The following is a 21,046-nucleotide window of genomic DNA, read 5'->3' as shown; positions in this document are numbered from 1 at the left end:
CAATGAAGTCACTGGGTAAGTGTTTTATTTTCTAATCCTTTCCTTTTCCCCTCTCACTGATGAATTAGGGTGCACTTTGAGCACTTTCCATTTGGCTTTTGGAACACCAATTACAGATCACTGGTCTGTGCAGTGGTCCACTATAATTTGGAACAAACTGATCAGAGCATGTTCTGCAGGATCTGTTTATCCTTCCTTGTCCTGTCTCAATTCCAGCTATGACTCCTGCAGTGAAAGGCCACTGCACAACTCACTCCACAAACCACCCAGCAATCTCTCCCCTTAAGTTTGTACCTATTTTAAGCTGCTCTGCCAGGCAACAATAGAAAGGCAGCATTGAGCACCCAACACACAAGAAGGTAGCAAGACCCAAGTTTTTCCTGAGCATCCAAATGTATCAATCCTTCATTCAGCACACAGAGGCTGTAACACAAAACAAGGATATGAGCTGAATCTCACAAAAGATGCCAGTAGTGTGGGGAATAAAACATTCAGTAGGGGAAGCTGTACAAGAGCTCTGGCTCAGTGTGCATATGAACTTTGTAGATTTTAAAGGAATTCACTGGTAACCTAGGTACTTTGCTAACCTTACAGAAAACAGAGGAAAAGGTTGCCAACTAGAATTAAAAACAGTCTCATTAACAAGCTTGGAAAAAAATGACAGCAAACAAATGACTTAGAAGAAATACATCCATTTGGATAATTCTAGAGATCTATAAACCCAAATTCATGGCTGTTATCAGAAAGATATCTGACAAAAGAAATCATGAATTTCAGCTAGCCCTTGAAAACAAAACAAGACATCTGTTTAACTTGTTTATTCTTCCTAAAAGTTCAGAAGGTTTCTAGTGATGACACCCTTGCCTTGAAGGTTGGATTTGCCTATGTTAATTTTAGCCACTTATGTCAACAGTTTAATGATATCAAATGTAACTAGCATTGAACAAAAGTGACTCAAAGTAAAGGTAAACAGAAGACAATATCAACTTCATGAAGTCCCAAACTGCTGAACAAATTGCATCCGTCCCAGCTAAACTGCCTGCCTCAGACAAGGAGGCACAGACTGCAAACAAGCAAAAGTCTGCATTCAGAATTCTTCATCTGGGAGCAAAAACTACATTCAACAAGAGGGCTTTGGGGGCTTATATCTATTCATAAGGGAACACTGAACCCAATTTGTCTAAAGAAACAGGCAAAAAGACCATCTGGTCTCCATAGCAATTGTGCAGTGGTTAGGTAATCCTTTTAACAGAGTGGGTAGCAAGCAAGCTGCTGTCATGAACCTCAGAAGATAGACATTCAATTCTTTGAGGCTCAAGCTGCTGCTACAGCATCCATTGTACTCATCGGATCCAATACACAGATCACATAATGGGTGAATGAATAAATTTATCTTGGAGTACAATGTCTACAAAACAGTGTCTCAGTCTGTGCAGAAATCAGTTAGTCGTACAACGCAACAGTCAATAAATCCCACAGAAACACCCCCAAGGGATTTTTCTCAGCATCTCAGCCATCCACAGAGTCACAGCAGGCTAAACATTCATGCACACTGTAATAACCAACCACAGCATCTGCAGGGCTGCACAAAGACCCTCACCCTGAAAATCAGCTGGGATGCCTTTCTCTTACCTCACACTTGTGTGGAGCTGTTTTCTTTCTGCTAATTACAATAGGGGTGTAGGGCAAGCAGACTTGCTTTCAAAGGTAGCGCAATATCAGGGCACAAAGGTGGTCACGGAACAGCTCTGGCTGCACTTTTCTTGAACACATGCACATTTTACACTGATTTAATTTTGGAAGCTCTGGAATTAACAGTACAGGAGACTGTATTTTCTCACAGCAACCTACTACCCCAGAAGACAAAGTGCTTTTTTTCTCTGTTCATTTGCAAAACTAGGGGAATTAATAGTTAATGTGAGCAACACCCGAGTCTATGAATATTTGCTGTACTTATAATCAATATATTTAGAAAGCAGCTCACTGTGCCTGAAAATGACTATTAAAAGATTATTTGCTTTCAATTATACCCACATTCCCTAAAAAAAGTAGTTCTTAATCTTCACCCTAGTCCCCCTTGACACATTTGAAAAACACAGCTATGCAAACATACTAATCCAGGAACGCCACCATCACCACCACACCCAATAATTAACGCAAATCATAACCCCTGAGCTAAAAAAGCATTTCCCTACCTTTATGCTCCTGCACATACAGTTCTCCTAGATGTTTTTGGCTCAGAAAAGCAAACACAGAAGCTGAGGAGCCAGCCACCTATATTCCCTCATTAATACCACAGCAGCTAGACTGCTTCATAAATGCTGGAGGAGAAAACGCTTTTCTTAGGATTGAGGTGTGCACACATACATGGCAGCACTCTGCAGCTGGATGGGTGCTCGCCTCCTCAGTTATCATCTTTCAAATGTAAGATTTACAAAGCTTGACTCACTAGCTATACTACAATCAAAAGTGAACCATAACATAATGTGCCAGTATTAGGTATGCTTAGAGACAAATAATTTTTTTTTATCATAGAACAGTTTGCATTAGAAAGCACCTTAAACACCATCTAGTTCTAGCACCCCCTGCTATGGGCAGAAACACTTCTCACCAGACAAAGTTGCTCCAAGTCCTATCCAACCAATCTGCATTCTTTAAAGCCATGAGCCCTTGCCCTATCACTACATGCCCTTGTAAATATCTCCTCTCTAGCTTTCTTGCGGATACTGGAAAGCTGCTATATAGTCTCCCTAGAGTCTTCTCTTCCCCAGGCTGAACAACCCCAATTCTCTTAGCCTTACTTCATTGGAGAGGTACTCCAGACCTCTGACCGTCTTTGTATTCGTCCTCTGGACTCACTGCAGTAGGTCCATGTCTCTCTTGCATTGAGGGCACTGGAGTTGAATGCAGTACTCCAGATGAGCTCTCACAATGCAAAGTAGAGGGAAACAATTTCTTGCCCTGCTGGGCAAGCTCTTTTTGATGCAGCCCAGGATAGAGTTGGCTTTTTAGGCTGGAAGTGTACACTGCCAACTCACATTGAACTTCTCATCAACAAACATACCCTAGTCCTCCTCAGAGCTGTTCTGAACCCATTCTCTGCTCAGTCTGTATTTGTGCTTGGGATTGCTCTGAATCATGTGCAGGGCCTAGTACTGGGCCTTAACAAACTTCATAAGGATCGCGCAGGCCTGTCTCTCAAGCCTGTTGAGGCCTATCTTGGATAGCATCCCTTCCTTCCAGCGTGTTGACCACATCATACATGTTGGTGTCATCAGCAGACCTCCTGAGCCTGCATTCAATTCCATTGTCCATGTCAGTAACAAAGTTGTTAAACAGCACCAGACCCTATAATGACTCCTGAGAAATGCCACTTGTCACTGGTCTCCAGTGGGACATCGAGTTGTTGACTGCAACTCTTTGACTGTAACCATCCAGAAAATTCCTTACCTGCTGAGTGGTCCATCTGTCCAATCCACATCTTTTCAATTTAAAGACAAGAATGTTGTGCAAGACACTGTCTAATGCTTTGCCCACGTCCAGGTACATGAAGTCATTTGCTCTTCCTTTAATCACTAATATTATCAACCTATTGTAAGAAGGCCAGCAAAATTATCAGATATGATTTGTCCTTTAGTGAAAACTGGAGGATGTCATCAATCACCTTGATTTCCATGTGGGAAGTTATTTATTGTCTCAGTCCTTGTCTTTGTCTTTTGTGACTTGGTTATGAATTGGTGACAAATTTGAGTCAAAGGTGGTGTGTATAATCAACAGATATACAGAGTGGTGGGGTTAGACTGGTTTCCACAGATTGTACAGCTAGAAAGAGAATTACGTTGGAAAGGGATAATTGGAAATAAATGAAAATGCTAACCCATGTCCTAGACTCTCAGAAAAAACTCCAAGAGGAGCAATCTCCCGAAAGAGATCCTTCCCCAGTGGCAGTCAGCCCTTAAATGGGGTCTAGAAGAGGTGGAGCCAGACTCCACTCCTTCCGGTCACACAGGTGAATTGCCTTCACCTGTGCTCCAGTGGCTGACTCAGTGCTTGCCTCAGGTGATCAATCAGAGGTTCAGGCCATGATTCAACAGTTCCCATACATTGGTGGGACTCCTGCACTAATTTGAGCTACTACAGCAAAAGCATACCGAACATAATTACACTCCTGACAACCATCTGCCTTCAGTACAGTCACATTCACCAAGGTGAGACTTTATAAAACTTCAGGTTAGAAAACCACAAACTCCAAACTCAGAAGGTGAGTACAAAGATGTAAATAGACTGAATACTCTGCAACCACAATGATGAAGATAGTGGCCCAATACTAACTACGGAAAGACAAGAAATGGTGGCAGCTTCTTCCTCTGGATGTTTTGTTATCTGTGACTGAGAGTGACAATGTGACCACTCAGGATGTTTTAAAAGTTCAACTAATGTAAGAGTAATGGTAAGCCTTAGCCTGGAGCAAGAAATAATGTTCATGAGACATGAAGCCATGAACCAAAGCTAACTACTATATTTTGATGCATTTATTCCTCTGGATGGCTGGTGGCAATGAACAGTCACTGGTAGATGTGATCTATATCAAGTAGGTACGTATCAAGTCATCTACAAACCATTTAATCCCTGCAAATCTACTCATGAGGTGCAGGGAAGTTGATTCTCACTTCTCAAAACAAGGCATCAGTGCAAAAGTAACAAGAAAAAATAATAATATGGAATGGTCAAGATAGGACAACAATAATATTATCTCATCAAATTAGTACCACTGAGGGAGGACTCGTTAAAAACTGTAGGAACTCTTATACACGAGTTGTCAGGGTTACCAGGAATAATAACCACTTATGAACAGCAGAAAAGCCTAAATTAAAAAGCTGCTGTCTTAAAAGAAAAGGTGTTTGAAAAGAAGACCAACAATAAGAGCCTGATAATACACAATGAGCTAGCTGCCTCACACCTGAAAAATAAGAGCCTGCACCTTTCCTGTTATTTATAACGTAGAACCAGGACAGCACTTAAACTTTATTTCAGGAGACCTTTCCTTGGGGAATGACACAATTATTCAAGAAAGAAATAAGCTACCAAATACTTTGTCCCAGCTTGTAGCATAAACATGTGTACAAAACCTCTTAGCTGTGCGCATTCCCAGACACAGGATGGTTGTTGCCTGTACTGGTGCAGTACCTCTGGACACTGGAACGATTCTCCGATAGCTGTCACCATGCACAATCACACACAGACATCAGCTTGTGTATAGATGTCTGACAAAGGCAGAAAAGGTTTTAACTCATCTTGCAGTGATATAAATACCTATATGAAGAGCTTTTATATACGAAGGTCAGATAGTATATCTCATCAAGTATTCTATAGTAATGAAGCAAAGGGAAGCAGGCAAAGAGTCATGTATGCTTTTTGCTGTATTTGGAAAACATACTTCCTGAAGGGCACTTAAGGACTTCTCTCCCAACTGCAGAGTGTGACTGCAATATTCACCTCCAGAGTAAGCAAGGTAGAGTGAGAAGATACAAACAGAACTGGGGAAGAGAAGAGAACAGGCAGAGCCAGAGACGCCAGACACCTGCAAAGATGTTCTGGGTGTGTGTTTCATAAGGGCACAACAGGAGACTGTCATCAGTATTTGTGGAGCTGTGATAATAGAGAATCTGAAAGTATTTCAGAGCAAGAGAAGCTAAGCAGATCTTTCTCCCTCACTGATATGAAATGACCAACTTGTTACTTTCCTTTCCAGTTAGAAATACTGTAGTCTGTGATGCGGTCACTACTTATATAGAGAGAGATGCATATACACATCCAGAAAAGATGTTTTTAATTGACCTTTTAATTGACCAAACAATTTCTGTTTTTCCTTTTAGACAACTTTTACATTCCCTTCAGCTCTTAACATCAGATTAAAACACTAGTCATTTTAAATGGCTCGTGAAGTCTTCGAAATTTCATACAATTATCTACCATATACTAACCTGTCTTGCACAGAATCAATGTGCTCAGTGAATTTTTACAGGGATAAAGAATTGCAGATATAAAGTTTAAAGTAACCTTTAATCTACTTCTGTTTTTAATTTGAAAATAACACAAAATGCTAGAAGGTGAACCTGTCCTCAACTTCCTGCATGGCTGCAGGAAGATACACAAAATTAATGAGGGAGGCACAACAGCATAATACCATAGCTGGATTAAATATAGAGTTTCTTACTGGAAACAATTTACTGTATTTTTAAAAACTACGCAATTTTGTCACAAGCTTCCACAAATCAGAAGCAGATTTCTTATTCCTGCAATCTCAATCACATTCTTATAACAAAAATATACCATAATAATTGTATCATGGTATTCTTGGCAGGATATTTTGCGTTATATATCACTGTATTCAAAGAATGAAAAACCAAAACACCACAAGTATGTCTTTAAAAAAAAAGATACTTCTCCCTTAAAATCCTGTTTGAAACCAGAACTCCTCACTCATTATTCTCTTTAGAGTTAAGAGACTCCTGTCTTAGGAAGCGTTTGGTAGCTCAGAAATAGGACAAAAAAACAATGCTTCTTCTCATTCAACCTAGTACTCATCATGATCCTAGACACTTCTTTTTTTTGCTGTTAACCATACCAACACTGCAAACAGATCGTTAATTTCACATTTTAAGCAAGAGATAATCTCCTTTTCTGGTTCATTTTCTAAAAATAGTATTGATCCCAACTGGTCTACATATACATACTGCATCAGAATGATACATCTCATACCTGTAGTTCAAGCCCTTCTTATACTCAACCCATTCTTTTGAGTCCAAGGTATTGCCAGTTAAATTATATCATACAGCTTTCAAGTAAGAGCAATATGGAAGGTTGAATCAAGCCTGAAGATCTTTATCATATTATATGAATGCTGATACAATCTAAATCTCAGGAGACTTATTTTTCTTTGGAAGGAAAAACAAATTTCACCATTTTTAAGTGCTATTGAATTTATACACAGTGGCTAAAGTGCATATCCATTTAAATAGAAGTCATTAAGCTTTAAAAATAAAAAAGACAAAATCAAGAATGCCAGCTCACATCTCAGCTTAATGCAGTAGCTGTAATAGTTAAAGAGATGGTAAGTCAAGGACCATTTTTTTCCTCCTACTCTGGTTGTGAACATGCTGGCAGGCCCAGGTGCAGACCCATACAGAGCTTTCAAGGGATTTCCAGGCCTCAAATTTTGGATGGGGAGGATGGTGCACTTGAAAGGGACCAAAATGCTCCATACAACTCCAGCCTCACTGCTGGCACAAGCATTGAAGTCGCCGTGGGGTGAGAGCAGCAGCACCTCAGAGATCAAGAGCAGGTAAAGTCCCCAGAGATCTCTTCCTCAGCCCTCCTTACCTGTGGTAGTGGCAGGAGGAGGCAAGATTGGGGCTCTGTGGCCAAACTGGGAGTCCCAAACCCAACCAGAGAGATGCCCTTCTTCTCTTTTGTCCTCTCCAGCAGCAATCACCTCATGCTATCAAACACAAACCCAGCCAGCAAGGCAGTCATGGGGCTGAGAAATGCAGCATGCATGCCATCTATTACCCAACCCACTTCACAGGAAGAAGAGGAAACCATGATATGTTTGGTGAGGTCTGTCCTACCTCTCAGTCTACACATCCATAAGCACCAGAGGGTGCTGACTCCAAAGTAAATGCTTTCCAACCATTGGCCCTGGGACTTCCTGAAGAGGACAGCGGGTCTAGGAGTCAGAACTGAACTTGAGATGGGGTCCTTCCAGCAATTAAAAGTGGATCTTGATTTTTAGCATGCCAAAAGCCCTGCAGCAGTAACACAGTTTAGGGCTTACCTATGCAGATTCAGCATGTTATTTCTACATTAGAAGAAGTGAACTAGAGACTACATATAATTGCTAAAAGACTTGCTTCATAGCTTCGCAGCTACAGAATGTTGTGTTCCTTTCTTGATATAAGGACGCTTTTCTAGTTAGAGCTGATCAGACTAGAAAAAATTCTATCCCTTGCCTTCTAACTAGTAATTTGCTATACATTATATAATTTTACCAAATCATTCATTCCAAAGGGAAAGAAAGACATGATTTCCAGAATGAAGTATGAAGTCACCAGAGTACAAAATTAACACAGTGACCACATCAGCAACAAGCATAAACAAAGCAGCAAACTTTGGTTGCATTGCACAAGCAATTAATCACCAGCCTCTTAAAAAAGAAGTTGGGGAAAAGAGACACTTCTCCATTTCTTGGCCATTTCCATCGTTGTTTTTTATAATTCTCCTGTGTCACTAAACACAGCATTTTCACAGTTTCTGTACAAAAATGTATTTAAAATCTAAGCAGCTTTAAAAATCTATACAGAAAAATCAGAATCCATTCAGAACCTACCTCTGCCAGAAGCAGCAGTTCTGCTTTTTCCAGATAATCCTAGTTCAGGCATAGTAGTAGTGCTGACTGAAACTTTTCCTTCTAACACTTCACTGAAAAGCTACCCAATATTCACTTGGATACACTGTCTATTTATCATGAATTATCTTAAAATTAGGGTGAGAAATGACAGAATAAAAAGTAGAAAAGACTTAGAGTGATTACTAATCATATTTTAATTAGTAGAGTCACTTTAACATTGCAAAAACTGCAACACTAATACACATTTTCTGCCTTAAATAATACACACACTGCCTTAAAAAATCCAGTCCAGCTGCAGCAGAGCTGTAAAATGATACAGGCGGTAGTTTATTTAGCAATTCAGGCAATCAAGTTTGACAGATGACCAGCAAGAACTGTTTTCTGCAGGCAGATCATTCATCTCAGCCACAGCCCCGACAGTGGAGGGAACACAGTGTCTGGGAAATCAGGTATGGCATCAGCCCACTCTGCTCCTGGGAGGGTTGGTGGATGCTTCTCCCTTCTTCTCCCTGCTCCCCAGTTCTCCCAGCCCAAGCCCCCTTCCCTTTCCCGCTTACCTCCCTCAGGGTGCTGGTTTCAGCCTCGCTGCTCCATGGACTCTCTGGCTCTGCTGCCGGACACACATTCAGACGCATGGGCTCTCCCTGCCTGGGGCAAGCCAGGAAACTGTGTCTAACACTTCAAAACACTCAGCCGTTAGGAACTAAAAACAGCCCCTGCCCGCATAAGGCTGGATATATTTTTGTCTGCAAGCTACACACCCTCCTGAAGCTCAATTTTTTCCATCGGTGAAGCAGTGCAACACAGACTTCACCAGCGGGTGGTTTTCCACTGGCTGCCCAAAGTGGTTAGGCCAGCCGGCCAGCCTGCCGCCATGCCAGGTGGCCACAGCCCTGACTGGGCAGCCCTGACCAGGCTCCTGTCTGACCCCACAGGCAGCAGCCACCGCCTGCTTCCACAGCAAGGATGCAGAAAGGCTGCCCACCACAGGCCAGCTCGTTCAAAGGGAGCTCTGGGGTCTCTTATTTTCTGGTTTAGTCTTTTTTTCCTCCCTTCCTCTTAAGTTCCATAGGAGTGAGTAGGTATTCCCAACATCCTTGGGTGAGACACACTGGTGAAAACCTGCCTCCCGCAACCACTGCAGGAATGTTCTAGTCATGAAAACCCTCTATTAAGAGCAGCTTCCAGTTGCATTTAATGGTTTTATGCAGCTCCCTCATGTACACAGCCACAGACCAACACTTCTTCTCTAATGCTTTCTTTTGTTCTGCTTTTTCTAGTATCTTACGGAATACACTAGCTGCTTTTTTAATAACTGGCCTCAGATGAAACAATACTCATTAGATGCGGATGACATCTCCAAGTTTAAATATACTGATCTTGGCCATGAAGTCTTTATTTAGGTGCATGAACAATCTTACTGCTATTAGAAGGGCTCAACACTTCCCTAACTACAGAACAGTTGCAGCCAAAAAAAAAAAAAAAAGGCATTTATTCAATTATTCTAATAAAATCAGAGGGTTACTTCTAAGTGCCAAGCATGAAACTACAGCCAAGTTACATTGCAGATGATGTACTAAATTGAAAAGAAACACATAAACACTGTAATAGAAACCATCAGAAACCCACAAAAGCTCCAAATCAATATTTCTGTCCACAAAAATGGAATAAATATTTGCACAGTAACTTAGGAATTGCCACCTAGAAGTGAACCTGACCTGTGTTTCATTATTTCCAGTATCCCAGCACACTCACCGTTTCCTCTCACTGGAGAGGTAACTCTAAGGCTCGGCAGCTTTGGAACAACTGGGAATAAAATTCTAATTAATCTCCAAAGCACATTTACAGTTAACTTCTCCACTGAAAAGCAATGACTTGGATCTCTTCTAAAACTTCCCACGTTAACAACATCAGCAACTAATATGCTCTCTTCATCAGAGCAAAGGTCAAATCCTTCTTTCAACTCCACAGACCTTTATTTTTTTTATAAATGAGTTCTAGGTTAGTTTTTGTGAAACATAACTGAGCAGTACATGACTTAGATAATATTCCTAAATCTATGTCTGAATGTACATATGGGAGCTCTGCATCTGCTCATTTTGGAGACAAATTCATTTTCTGTGAAAAACAAACTATTTTCTCTTTCCTGTTCTTAACACACAAGTATTTTATTAACAGTCTTGCTGTGGTCCAACTGTTTCCCTAACAGACCAAGTGCTGGGATTAGCATCAGAAACCATGCGAATGCAAGAACCACTCCTGAGTCAAAGCACTGCATCTCACTCAGGAGCAACGCTTGGTCTCTAGTCCAACCCTCCAGTAGCTCACCTTCTTGGTTGATTAAATAAATAATGTTCATATGATTCCTTAGAAAGAGTTAACATCTGCTCATCCCTGAAGCCAACAAAACCTGTTTTGTTGAATTTACCTCTCTGAAACATAGATGTTCAGAAGTATAAATATTATTGCTGAAGATGCCTTTTGAGCACTTCATGCAATAACAGTAATTCTTCCCTAATACAATCAAAAATACCTGGACTGACATACCCTAGGGCACAGCTGAATCACATTAGTGGTGCACAATCTTCCAGCAATGGGTAATAAAGCTGTCCATTCCCTTTCTCTTTCATTTTCAGAGGGTGACTCCCGAATGTCAAGAGGCATTCCTGCTATTAGTGCAAAGCACTCGACCCTGCACTTTTTCCACGTTCATTGTATTTTATCATTCCAGTCTTCAGGGTCATTCAGCTCTTTACTACATTATTTCTAATCTACCTGTGCACTTACTATGCCTCCTATATACTATGCCAGATTCATTAACATATGCCCACTTTTTATGGCAAGTCAATCAACGCTTAAGTTTGGTTTCAAGACACTAGTTGATACCTCAAGCTCTTCCATTTTTCCTTCTACCTCTAAAGTACTTAAGAGACTACATTTAGCATACTGACATTACAATTTGAAGGTGTATTTTTCTGAATTCTACCTGCCTTACACAGAGCTTTCATACCATCCAACTCAGAGCTACTGCATGTACTGTGTGGTTCTTCCTTCTGCTCTGCTTCTAGAAGCTACCTGGGAACCAAATAGGTTCGGTTGCCCAGGCTCATCAGTCTAATTCAGTAGCTAAAGAATGAGAGTCTCTCAAAAATGAGTCTCCACATCCATCTCTTCCTTATTCTCCAACCTTGCCATTATCAGCATGGAACAACTTGATAATGAACTATCTTTGGAAATCGACAAGGAGCAAGCAAGCTCTGCTCTGAACACAATAAATTAAACTCTTAATACTATCTGAAGTATTTATATGCGACACAGTCTTCCATAAACAGATCATTACAACACTGCTGGGAAAGAGAAAGGTGCCATTATCCACATTTTCTAGAGAACTGTTAGGTCACATAGGAAATTAAAGGGTATTTCAATATAGAGAAAGGAAGCTATGTAGTTTGTTATTGCACGTCTCTGCTAGCTTAACAGCTCTTAACATCTCTGTTTTGCAGTAAAAACAAACCGTAGGATGTGCAGAAAAGTCCATAAGGGGAGTAAAAATATAAGTTGTGCCTTTGGTAGCTAGCTGGCTATATGAATGCTCTAGATTAGCATACAACCCTCATACCATATTTTAAAACATATGTCCTTGAGAATGCCTTAAAGCATTACTTTTATGCATGGAGATATAGAATTATGGAGATTAAGCAGGCAGCTATTTTAACCCATTTTTTACACTACTTTTATATTGAAGGTGCTAAGTGATCCCATTGTCACCATTTTGTTATCTAAGCAGCGGAAATCCACTAAGAAAAACAGAGAAAATACAAATGTCCCAGCCTTCATGCTAAGAAAGGAGACACATCTCCTTTATATTAATGTCAGCCCACTGTTATAGGATGTCACTCCTACGAAATATCTTTTCCTAGACACAGTCCAGTTTGTTTCTGAAAGACCAGTTTTCTCCTTTACCTCCTCCTCTCCCTGTGCAGCATCCCTGACAAGTAGATGACTGACCTGCATGCATCCCCCATTGAGTCTACAAGGTTCTTTGGCCAAGATGCAATAAATGGACAGAGTTTAGCATCATGCCGATTACAGCTCAGACACAGACTAGTTTCTTTGTACAGTCAGATTTGTATATACTCCAGGGGTTAACAATACATTTTCCCTCAAGTGGTTTCAGAAAACAAAATGCTTGTAGGAGTTAAAGAAGACTGGATTATGAGATCAGGCTTCTCAAACCAAAAATCTAAAGGAACTTTCAAGCAGGTAAGGAGTGGTATGCAAGGTGTAACTTAGCTGATAAAAAATAATTATATGTTATTGTCAACAAGATAGTAAGCAGGGGTGAATCTAGAAGCCTTGTTGATTTAATGACTAAAACATCTGAATCATGCAACATCTGCTAGAGAAATACTGATTAAACTGCACTCAAAGTCTGTCCTCAGTGTCTTTGGCCTTGGAGGGGAACTGTAGAAAGAAATGAAGCAGTCTCCCATTCACCCATGGTGAATGATAACCTTACACTATACAAGATTCCTTCAGAAGACCTCAATTCAATTTCTGGGAACATCTCACCCTTCTGCAAACCTGCAATGCTCACTCACTTGGCTTTCTCGTTTCATTTCCAACTGTTTGTCAGATAGAAGAGGACAAAAATAATTGAAGGTCTTTATTATTTAATTAAGGTTTGGAGGAGCTTAGGAAAAAGACGAAAAGAAGCCAACTTCTTAGCACTTCTTTCACTCTGGAGCTCACATACGCAAACAGGCCATTTTATCTACTGAATGACAGCACCAACAAATGTCAGACAGCTCTGGTTATAAAACAAAATAGATGCTAAGCAACAAAACCTGTTGCAGTTGGGCAAAATTTTACATCTATCACAGAGGCTTACAGTGCCCTAAATGGTTACTGCTTTCCTGGTAGTGGCTTTCGTGCTCTGTAAAATGCTCTAATACAGGTGACCAAAGGGATGCTCCTCCTCAGGAGTCAGCATGCCCTTGCCCATTGCCTGCTTGTCCAGGAGCTCTTCACACACACCTTGCCCCTTCTCAAATGGGTTTTCCCAGAATCCAAAACACAGAGAACCTATTGATATTTAACGCATGGAATAAACCATACCTTATGTTTGAAGAAAGATGAACATTTTCCTTTATTTTTGTAACATCGTTCTTTAGTGCTGCACATGAAGGCCTACTATTTCTTGTTATGATCTATTTTCAAGAGAGTTGTAGGGAACAGTCAGGGAATCTAACTGCCTCTGGCTACTGTCATATTAATTTCAACATAATTAAATGAAGAAAGACAAGGCATGACCATGTGATGGCAGGCATGTGGCAGAAACATTACTGAAAAAATATGAAGTCGATTAGGAGAGAAAAAGAGATGAACTATGCAGCAAACCCATCTTTTCTCTTTTGAGGACTGAGCACAGCGGATGAGGGAAGTTGACCTGCAGCAGCCAGTAATGCTTACAAATATTCCTGGCTAGGATCCAATACCAGCTTCAACCCCTAGCACAGAGCTACAGAGGGACTCACCCTGCAAGGCCTCACTTTTTTTTCTTTTTTTCAGAAAGTTTTGTTTTTGAAAAACAAGGTGATATACCAGATCAAGACAGGAACACTTTCTGAGTAATATTTGCTACTTTCTATACCACAGAAGCAGCCCTGACATCTTTTATGACAAGCATACATTTCTTCATACTAATGGCTGTAACAAATCTTAGTTAACTAGGGAATTGTTAATTGTTTCTTCCTAACTACAATTGGAAGTTATTCTACTACAACAGATAGGTGTAAACACACTCTCAGTTTAGAACTATTACTTTACAGAAACACAACTTCAAAACGGGGAAAAGAAATCTCTCTAAAATATGAGTAGAAACATTTTTAAAATGCATTAAGTTTAAAAAAAAATTAGAACACATTCTGTTAAAAAAGCCACATATCTATTAAACGTAAAAACATTTGAAGGTCGAGTAATTCATCATAAGAATATACTAGGATATCTTACAACATAAATATTTATAAAGCACAGATGTTATTTCACATAGCATTACTACCATAGCTTGTTCCATTAACTGATGCAACAGACCAGCTAATTGCTTGTGCGAGACTATTTTGTATCACCCACATAAGACAGAAGCACAAATATTTGCAGGAAGTGGGGAAGTTAAGAGGCTGTTTTCTAATCAAATACATTACATAATGTTTCAGTATATGCTGATCTTCGTTTCATCAATTAATCTGGAAAAATCTGTAGACGTTAGTAACACTATAAAAGAGCAATTATTGCTAAGATTCTAAGAACATGAGGTCACATCACTATTTGCTTCAATAGCACGCACCAAGAGGCATGCAAAATAGTTCTTATTAAAGTTCAACGGAAGTAGCCCTGCATGGGTGTACAATTTTCTAGGAAGTTTCAAGTTATTAACATTTCCCCCCCTTTCTCAGCTTCTAAGTTATATGAATATAAAACAAATTCTGCTTAAAAATACATCCAGCTTTTCTGTTTGCAGAGAACTTCCAAATGCAAAGCAATAAAGGAATAAAAAACGAGGAAAAAACATAGGAAAACAACAGAAGGAATATTACAGGAATCAGAAAGTTTGTTTGCTTGTTTTGTGAGATTTTCTTTAAGCCTGGATTGCATTTTCTCATTGTTATTAGCTGGGAAATGTAAGTAAAGGTGATAAATCACAATATTAGAATTTAACAGAAAGAAACGCTGGAGATACAAGCTAAAGTAAGTCTGGTTAACATGTTGATTATACCCATACACTCTGACTGAAGGGAGCAATGCACAGATCTTGTAAGTCGCTGCGAAGATATTTGCCTGCAGCAGATCTTACAATAAGAACAAGTTCAGCATCTGCCAGGGTGTCCAACTGCTTGACAATTTTTCTGGTCAGAGGGGGCATTGTTTAAGCTGACAGGTTCCTAATGGTCTGAATTATTTAGCAATTCTCAAAAGAATCTTTCTACTCATTAGAGGGGAAAGAGCAAAACAACACAGCCAGGGTTCCCTCGCTCCTCAGGAGCCGATCATGCTAATTAAGGAGAACATCACAATGTGTCCCATTTTAATCACATGAGTTAAGTAGGCAAGAATCCTCCTTTATCCCAACCGTACAATAAAAGACGGAGGGTGCCGGCTTCTGCAAAGATGCACATGGCAATAAATCATCTCAACATTTTTTAAAAAGCTCACTTTGAACAAAGAGGACATATGTTGTTGATAAGCACTGCACCTACCAAGCAAAGTAAACAAGAAATTCTATTAAAGAAGAATCTGAAGCATGCTGTTAAGTCTGAATGCTAGATGAGCAACAATAAACATCTCAACATATGTAATGCTATGGGAAAGGGGGAGCAAAAAAAAGCTTTTACTGATTTTTCTTCTCATCTGTATATATAGATAGCAAGTATAAAAAAACAAATAGAGCAGCATGAGGGGTTACAGGCAAATGATGCTCCTGCTTAAGGAGCCAGATCATTCAAAGATATTCCTAAATCTAATGTCTGCAGAAATGAAGGGAAGGAAGAAGAATAACAACAGCTTTATTTTTGATGGATTATTTCTCAGTCACTTATCTCAACAGTAATCGAAGGCATTCTGCAGCAGTAATAATCTCACATAATCTTAGCCTTACAGAACATGGAAAAAAACACAACAGTCTCAGAATCAATGAACTGCATTTTTTTTTTCTTTTCCCCACAGAATCAGAAGACCTTTAGTAATTTGAAATTGCTTCAAAATTGTAGTACCTGAACAGAGTTCCTCACATAAACTTTTTAAGGAATGTGAGTGCAGAAATTAAGCATGTCTGCAACAGACCTCTGTTACTAAAACACTGACCATGTGTGAGAAGAAAGAGATTTACGTATGCATTCAAAGGCTATAAAGGAAGAAATGTAAATATTTAGTGGATTACCATATGGAACACAACAGCTATATGGAATTATCAGTCTGATGGAAGAACAAATGGAATAAGTAGATTCAAAATTAATATTATTACTTCTGCTCCTAGGCAACCACAATGCGGATAAGAAATAGCAAAGATAAATTACCTTAGTGCATATAATAAGAGTTCAAATACTCAGGAAATTCCTTTTCCATTATTTAACAAGATGCTACAAGAGATAAGTCCTTCAATTAATATGAACAAAAATTAAGCCACTGGTTTATATAGAAAATCTATTTTTTGTTATCCATGTATAAACATTTCCAGAAGCAAAAGATTCATTCAGTGAGCTAAATGGAAAGACATAAAATATTTTGCTGGCATGACACTGTGAATAAATAACTAAAAGACCAAAAAAGCAAAGAGACAACATGATACAGGCCTATTCAGCCATAAAAGTCGTTTCCAATAACCACATTTCAGCATGTAGTTTAGATCATATGTAGCATTTTCTTGTTTCAGAGCATGCAAGATTGATTATTATGAGCTCAATTGTCCCATACACAGGCAAACAACATGTAAGGAATAATTAAATCCGCAAGACTCCCTCCACAGAGCCTCCTACACATGCTTACACTCAGGCAAGGGAGAGGTGGGGTCCCTCCCAAGAAACAAAAGCGCAAGATTATGTGAGAAGTCTGAGACCATCTGCACAGTCATGTGGCCAGGGATTACTTCTTCCCCTTACTGCGCATAGGGCATCGTTTTCCACCTCTAGTCTGAGCTGCATGTGGGGTAGCTGAGCTAAGCTTTAGTTCCCAGCCCACTAACAAAAGGGAATAAGAGACTGAGGGTTTCTGAGGTCCTCATTGCCCATCCTTACTGCCTTCATAGCTAAGCCACTTAAAGATGTAATTCTTAATACTCCACATGCAGAAGTTTATTGTGTCTGGGTCATCATGAAATTCTGCACAGGTCCACTTGTACGCCTGCTAGGCACAGTCACTCTGCTTTTATCCATCTCATAGGAAGAGGCAAGGTTTTTTTTCCTCGAACCATGGAGACTACAGGGAAAATGCAAGCCCTTACCCACATATCCCACAGATTCCCATGAATTAACAAGTGGATCATTGGCATTTTCTGTTTCCTATTTGCTTTCAGCTAATTTGAGTTTCTTTCTCCTTGCCTGAGGTAGAAAGCTTGGATCATGGAGGAAGAAAAAAGTTCTTGACCTCAACAGGATATATTGTTAGGGTAAGGCAGCCTCAAGGACTCTTTCCTGGCATCTGAGAAGGGGGTTACAATTAACGCTTCTGCTAGCTCACTTTTTCCATGCAAGGCCTGGAGGAGAACTCCAGCATTTTTCCACATGTAACAAAGCATTAACTCTATTTACAGAAAAAGTAACCCACAAAACAATGTTTGGATGGTCTTTGACTTCAGTATCCCTGAGCAATTTACAGAAGCAGAATTGTTTTTTTCCAAAGTGCTCTATTTTCAAGCCCACATGAAGTCTATTCAGAAGCAGTGATTTCAGAGTCCTGCCTGCTCTCTGCCACTTTATCAAGCTGCCTTTCAGCTTCCTGAAATATTACTACTGACATAAATGTATTACTAAGATAGAGCTTGATCCAAGCCAACCACAGAGAACAGAAGGGCTCCCACTGACTTTCGTGGGCTTTAGATTCAGTCAAAAACAGTGAAAGTACCCAGAGGATGAAGTCACACTGATCTGCTTTCAGACATTATTTCAGTATGGCCCTTAAAAATAGGTGTAATTTCAGGTATTACACTCTTGACTTCATGCTTGACTAGCAGATACTCTGAGCCAAAATTCGGCTTAAATTTGGAGTACTACATCTTTACTTACCTGCAAATTCAATACTAAAAAGAACTTTAAAAAAAAAGTGAAAATCAAGAGAATATTACTTCTAAATAAAGCAAAACTATTATGTCTAACTGTGCTAACTACTAAAAAGAACACTTGATTCACCCAGCACATCCACCACTCAGTGAGCTTATCACTGCTGACACAAGCCTTGCAGTATAAAAGACTGCCAACAACCTCTTCTTACAGACTGTATTTGTGAGATGCAAGATGACCTCAGGGCTATCTCCAGGAAATCTTCACCTCATCTCTATTCATCTGAAATAATCGCAGTCATTACCTTCCAGGTCCAATCAACTCATGTTAAATATTCTCTAGTGGTAGATAAATTGGTCAAACTTCCAATGTAAGGTTCATGTCTGGACCTCAATTCTGAACAATATTCAAAAGCTAGGAATGTCTGGATCTCAGGGTTTCACTTAAGTGTGTCTGGAATAAATCAAATCTACATTCTAGCTTGTATTTCAGTTCTACATTTTCCAAGTTGTTCCAATGCAGTGTTTTAATTTGGATCAACTGATATTTCTAGTAATTTAGGGTGCTCAAATCTCTTCCAAACTCACGTGTTCAATAAAATCCTTTCCTTGAAATGTGAAATGTTTGAAAAACCAAGTTTAACTTAAAATCTGCAACAAATTCTTGTGAACTACCATTTTCCAACCACATTAACAACTATGAAATTGTGTATGTGGGCATACACCAAACATGAAGAGAAGCCCTTATTTTCAGTAGTGCAGCTTAAGATCAGCTGCTAGTGCTCAACATCACCAACAGGCAGAAAGTCCTCCCTGGTGGGGACAGCTGTGTGGACAGTGTTGACAACACTACACTGTTTTCTAATAAATCAGATTAATCCCACTTGTTTGATGTGCTTGGGTGTTGCTTTTTCTACTGCTGCTTAAGAGAACTGTTACTACAGTAGATAAAGGGTTCAGAAGTACTGACAGAAAAATATAGAAAAGAAGGAAGAGGACCAGAAATTTGTCAGAGCTCCACACCTACAGCTGGCAGAGTCACTGGAGTGTTCACTCAAGAACAGAAGCAGAAACATAACTTCACAAAGCCTGGCAGCGGGAGCTGAGGAGCCTTTAAGCCCAAATGTTTATCAGCATTTGCTAACCACAGGCTGATGGAGGAACAGGCGATGCTGGCCAGGCCCTTGGCAGGAGCCTGACCAAAGCCTTCCTGCCCTCAACAGTACTACAGAGCTCTCCCAGGGCCAAAGAGCCTCTGCCTTGGCATGGAGAGAAGCGCCATTACAGACTCAAGCTACTAGATGTAGCTCACTGGCTTACTAATACTCAGAGCATTTTTCCATGCCTGCTTTCTTCAGGTTTCTGTGGTGGACTCTTAATCATTACAAGACAACTGTGAGAGAAAGCAGTTGCCCTGTTTGCAACATAGCAGTTCATTTGGCAACAAGAGGCAAAATGTCTTTTCTTCATTGTCTCTGAAATACAAGAAGCTATGAAAAAGTATAAATAGATGCTTGTGCATTTCCTAAAGATGGGATTACAGATCAAACTTGGTTCCCCTGAAGACTAATCTATCTTCAAAAATACTTTCTAGAGAAGGCCATCTCTTATTTTGTAAATACAGGATGGGCATCAAATTTGACCCATCACAACTTGTAGCACTTCCCGCCTGCTTTCTAACAGCATAAACAAAAGCAGAAGATGAAAGGCTCTTGAGAGACAGCCTCCATTTTAATCACTTTCTGTGCAACAACTGAGGGGAAATAGCAGTTCTGGTTTCCCCTTTGGCTTCCGTCATTTATTCTTATTGTCTGAGAAAATAATAAATAGTCATAAACAAGCTTTTCTCAAGAGTGATCAGGAGTGAAGCCAGTCTTTTCTAAATCCTGGAAGCTGGGTTAAATAAGTGTCTGAGTTCAAATAAAAAACTCAGAGGATGGCATCTCTGGCCAAGCATACAATATGGACTAAGAAAATACTATCATGCCATCAATCTAGGAAACCCAACTCTTGGTGACAATGAAAGTAACATTTACTATCCTGGAAATACTGTTTCCCTGGAGAAAAGCCTTGTGGGGCTCTTCTGTCATGCACACATTTATACATTGTATTTAGAGTTATCATTTTATCCTTTATTTCCCCATTACTACATTTCTCACACTGCTATGCACACATAGAACTCTATGCAGTTATTTCTAGGAAACCCATCAATAGCAACCTTTTTTCCTGTGCTTGGCTTTTTTTGTTCAGACATTGTACTGCTTTTTCCGCTTTCCTCTCTTGGGACTAGAAGCACAAGTTTCTTTCACTTTCCCTTATAATATAACCCTCGCTCAGTATTATTTTTCTGTTGTTATGTTGTACTGTATGAGGAGATGTAGTCATTTAGAACCCGAATGAGGTGAGAGATGAAACAGCAACCTTATCCCACAGATTGCAGGCTCTGGGTCTATCCCAGAAACAGACGCTAACAGAGCAAAAAGGTGAGCTTCTTCTCAGCAAAACTGAGTGCAAAACCTCATGAATTCAAGTCTGGCTGATTCTAAACCATGAGGTCATTCATTAGATTCTCCTTTCAAACAGACAGTAGGTTTTCCTTTTGAAAGAAGAAGTCACACCTTTATAGTACTTTAAAGCAAGTTTGTTGGCAGTGTCTACAAGACCACTTACTTGACATATGACGGATACCATAATGATGGTTGATCGGTCCCTTTTACAACAAGAATAACTCCAATGAAATCTCTGCAATTATTCTCAAGCAAAATCGGAAATGGTGGGGAAAGGAGCAAGCAGGTTCTTTTACTGCATTTCATTCATCCACTTCATAAGATTGCAACTGTTTGCCCACTTCCTCTCTATTCTCAGTA

General features: G+C 39.8%; 1 protein-coding gene across 4 annotated transcripts in view; it reads right to left on the bottom strand.

Moving 5' to 3' along the window:
* TIAM2 (T-cell lymphoma invasion and metastasis 2) overlaps positions 1-21,046 on the bottom strand; it is a 168,151-nt gene that overhangs the window by 87,749 nt on the left and 59,356 nt on the right. Inside the window, exon 3 of one of the 4 annotated variants that reach the window (XM_046938839.1) lies at positions 8,968-9,058. The exons of the other annotated variants lie outside the window; for them this stretch is intronic. The gene's annotated coding sequence lies outside the window, so the exon portion shown is untranslated. The remainder of the gene's footprint in view (positions 1-8,967; positions 9,059-21,046) is intronic. 4 annotated transcript variants of the gene reach the window in all.

This window comes from Gallus gallus, chromosome 3 (genome assembly GCF_016699485.2).
Source record: "Gallus gallus isolate bGalGal1 chromosome 3, bGalGal1.mat.broiler.GRCg7b, whole genome shotgun sequence".
NCBI lineage: Eukaryota > Metazoa > Chordata > Aves > Galliformes > Phasianidae > Gallus > Gallus gallus.
Note: the sequence above shows the minus strand (reverse complement) of the source record. Positions and strands in the feature narration are given on the sequence as shown.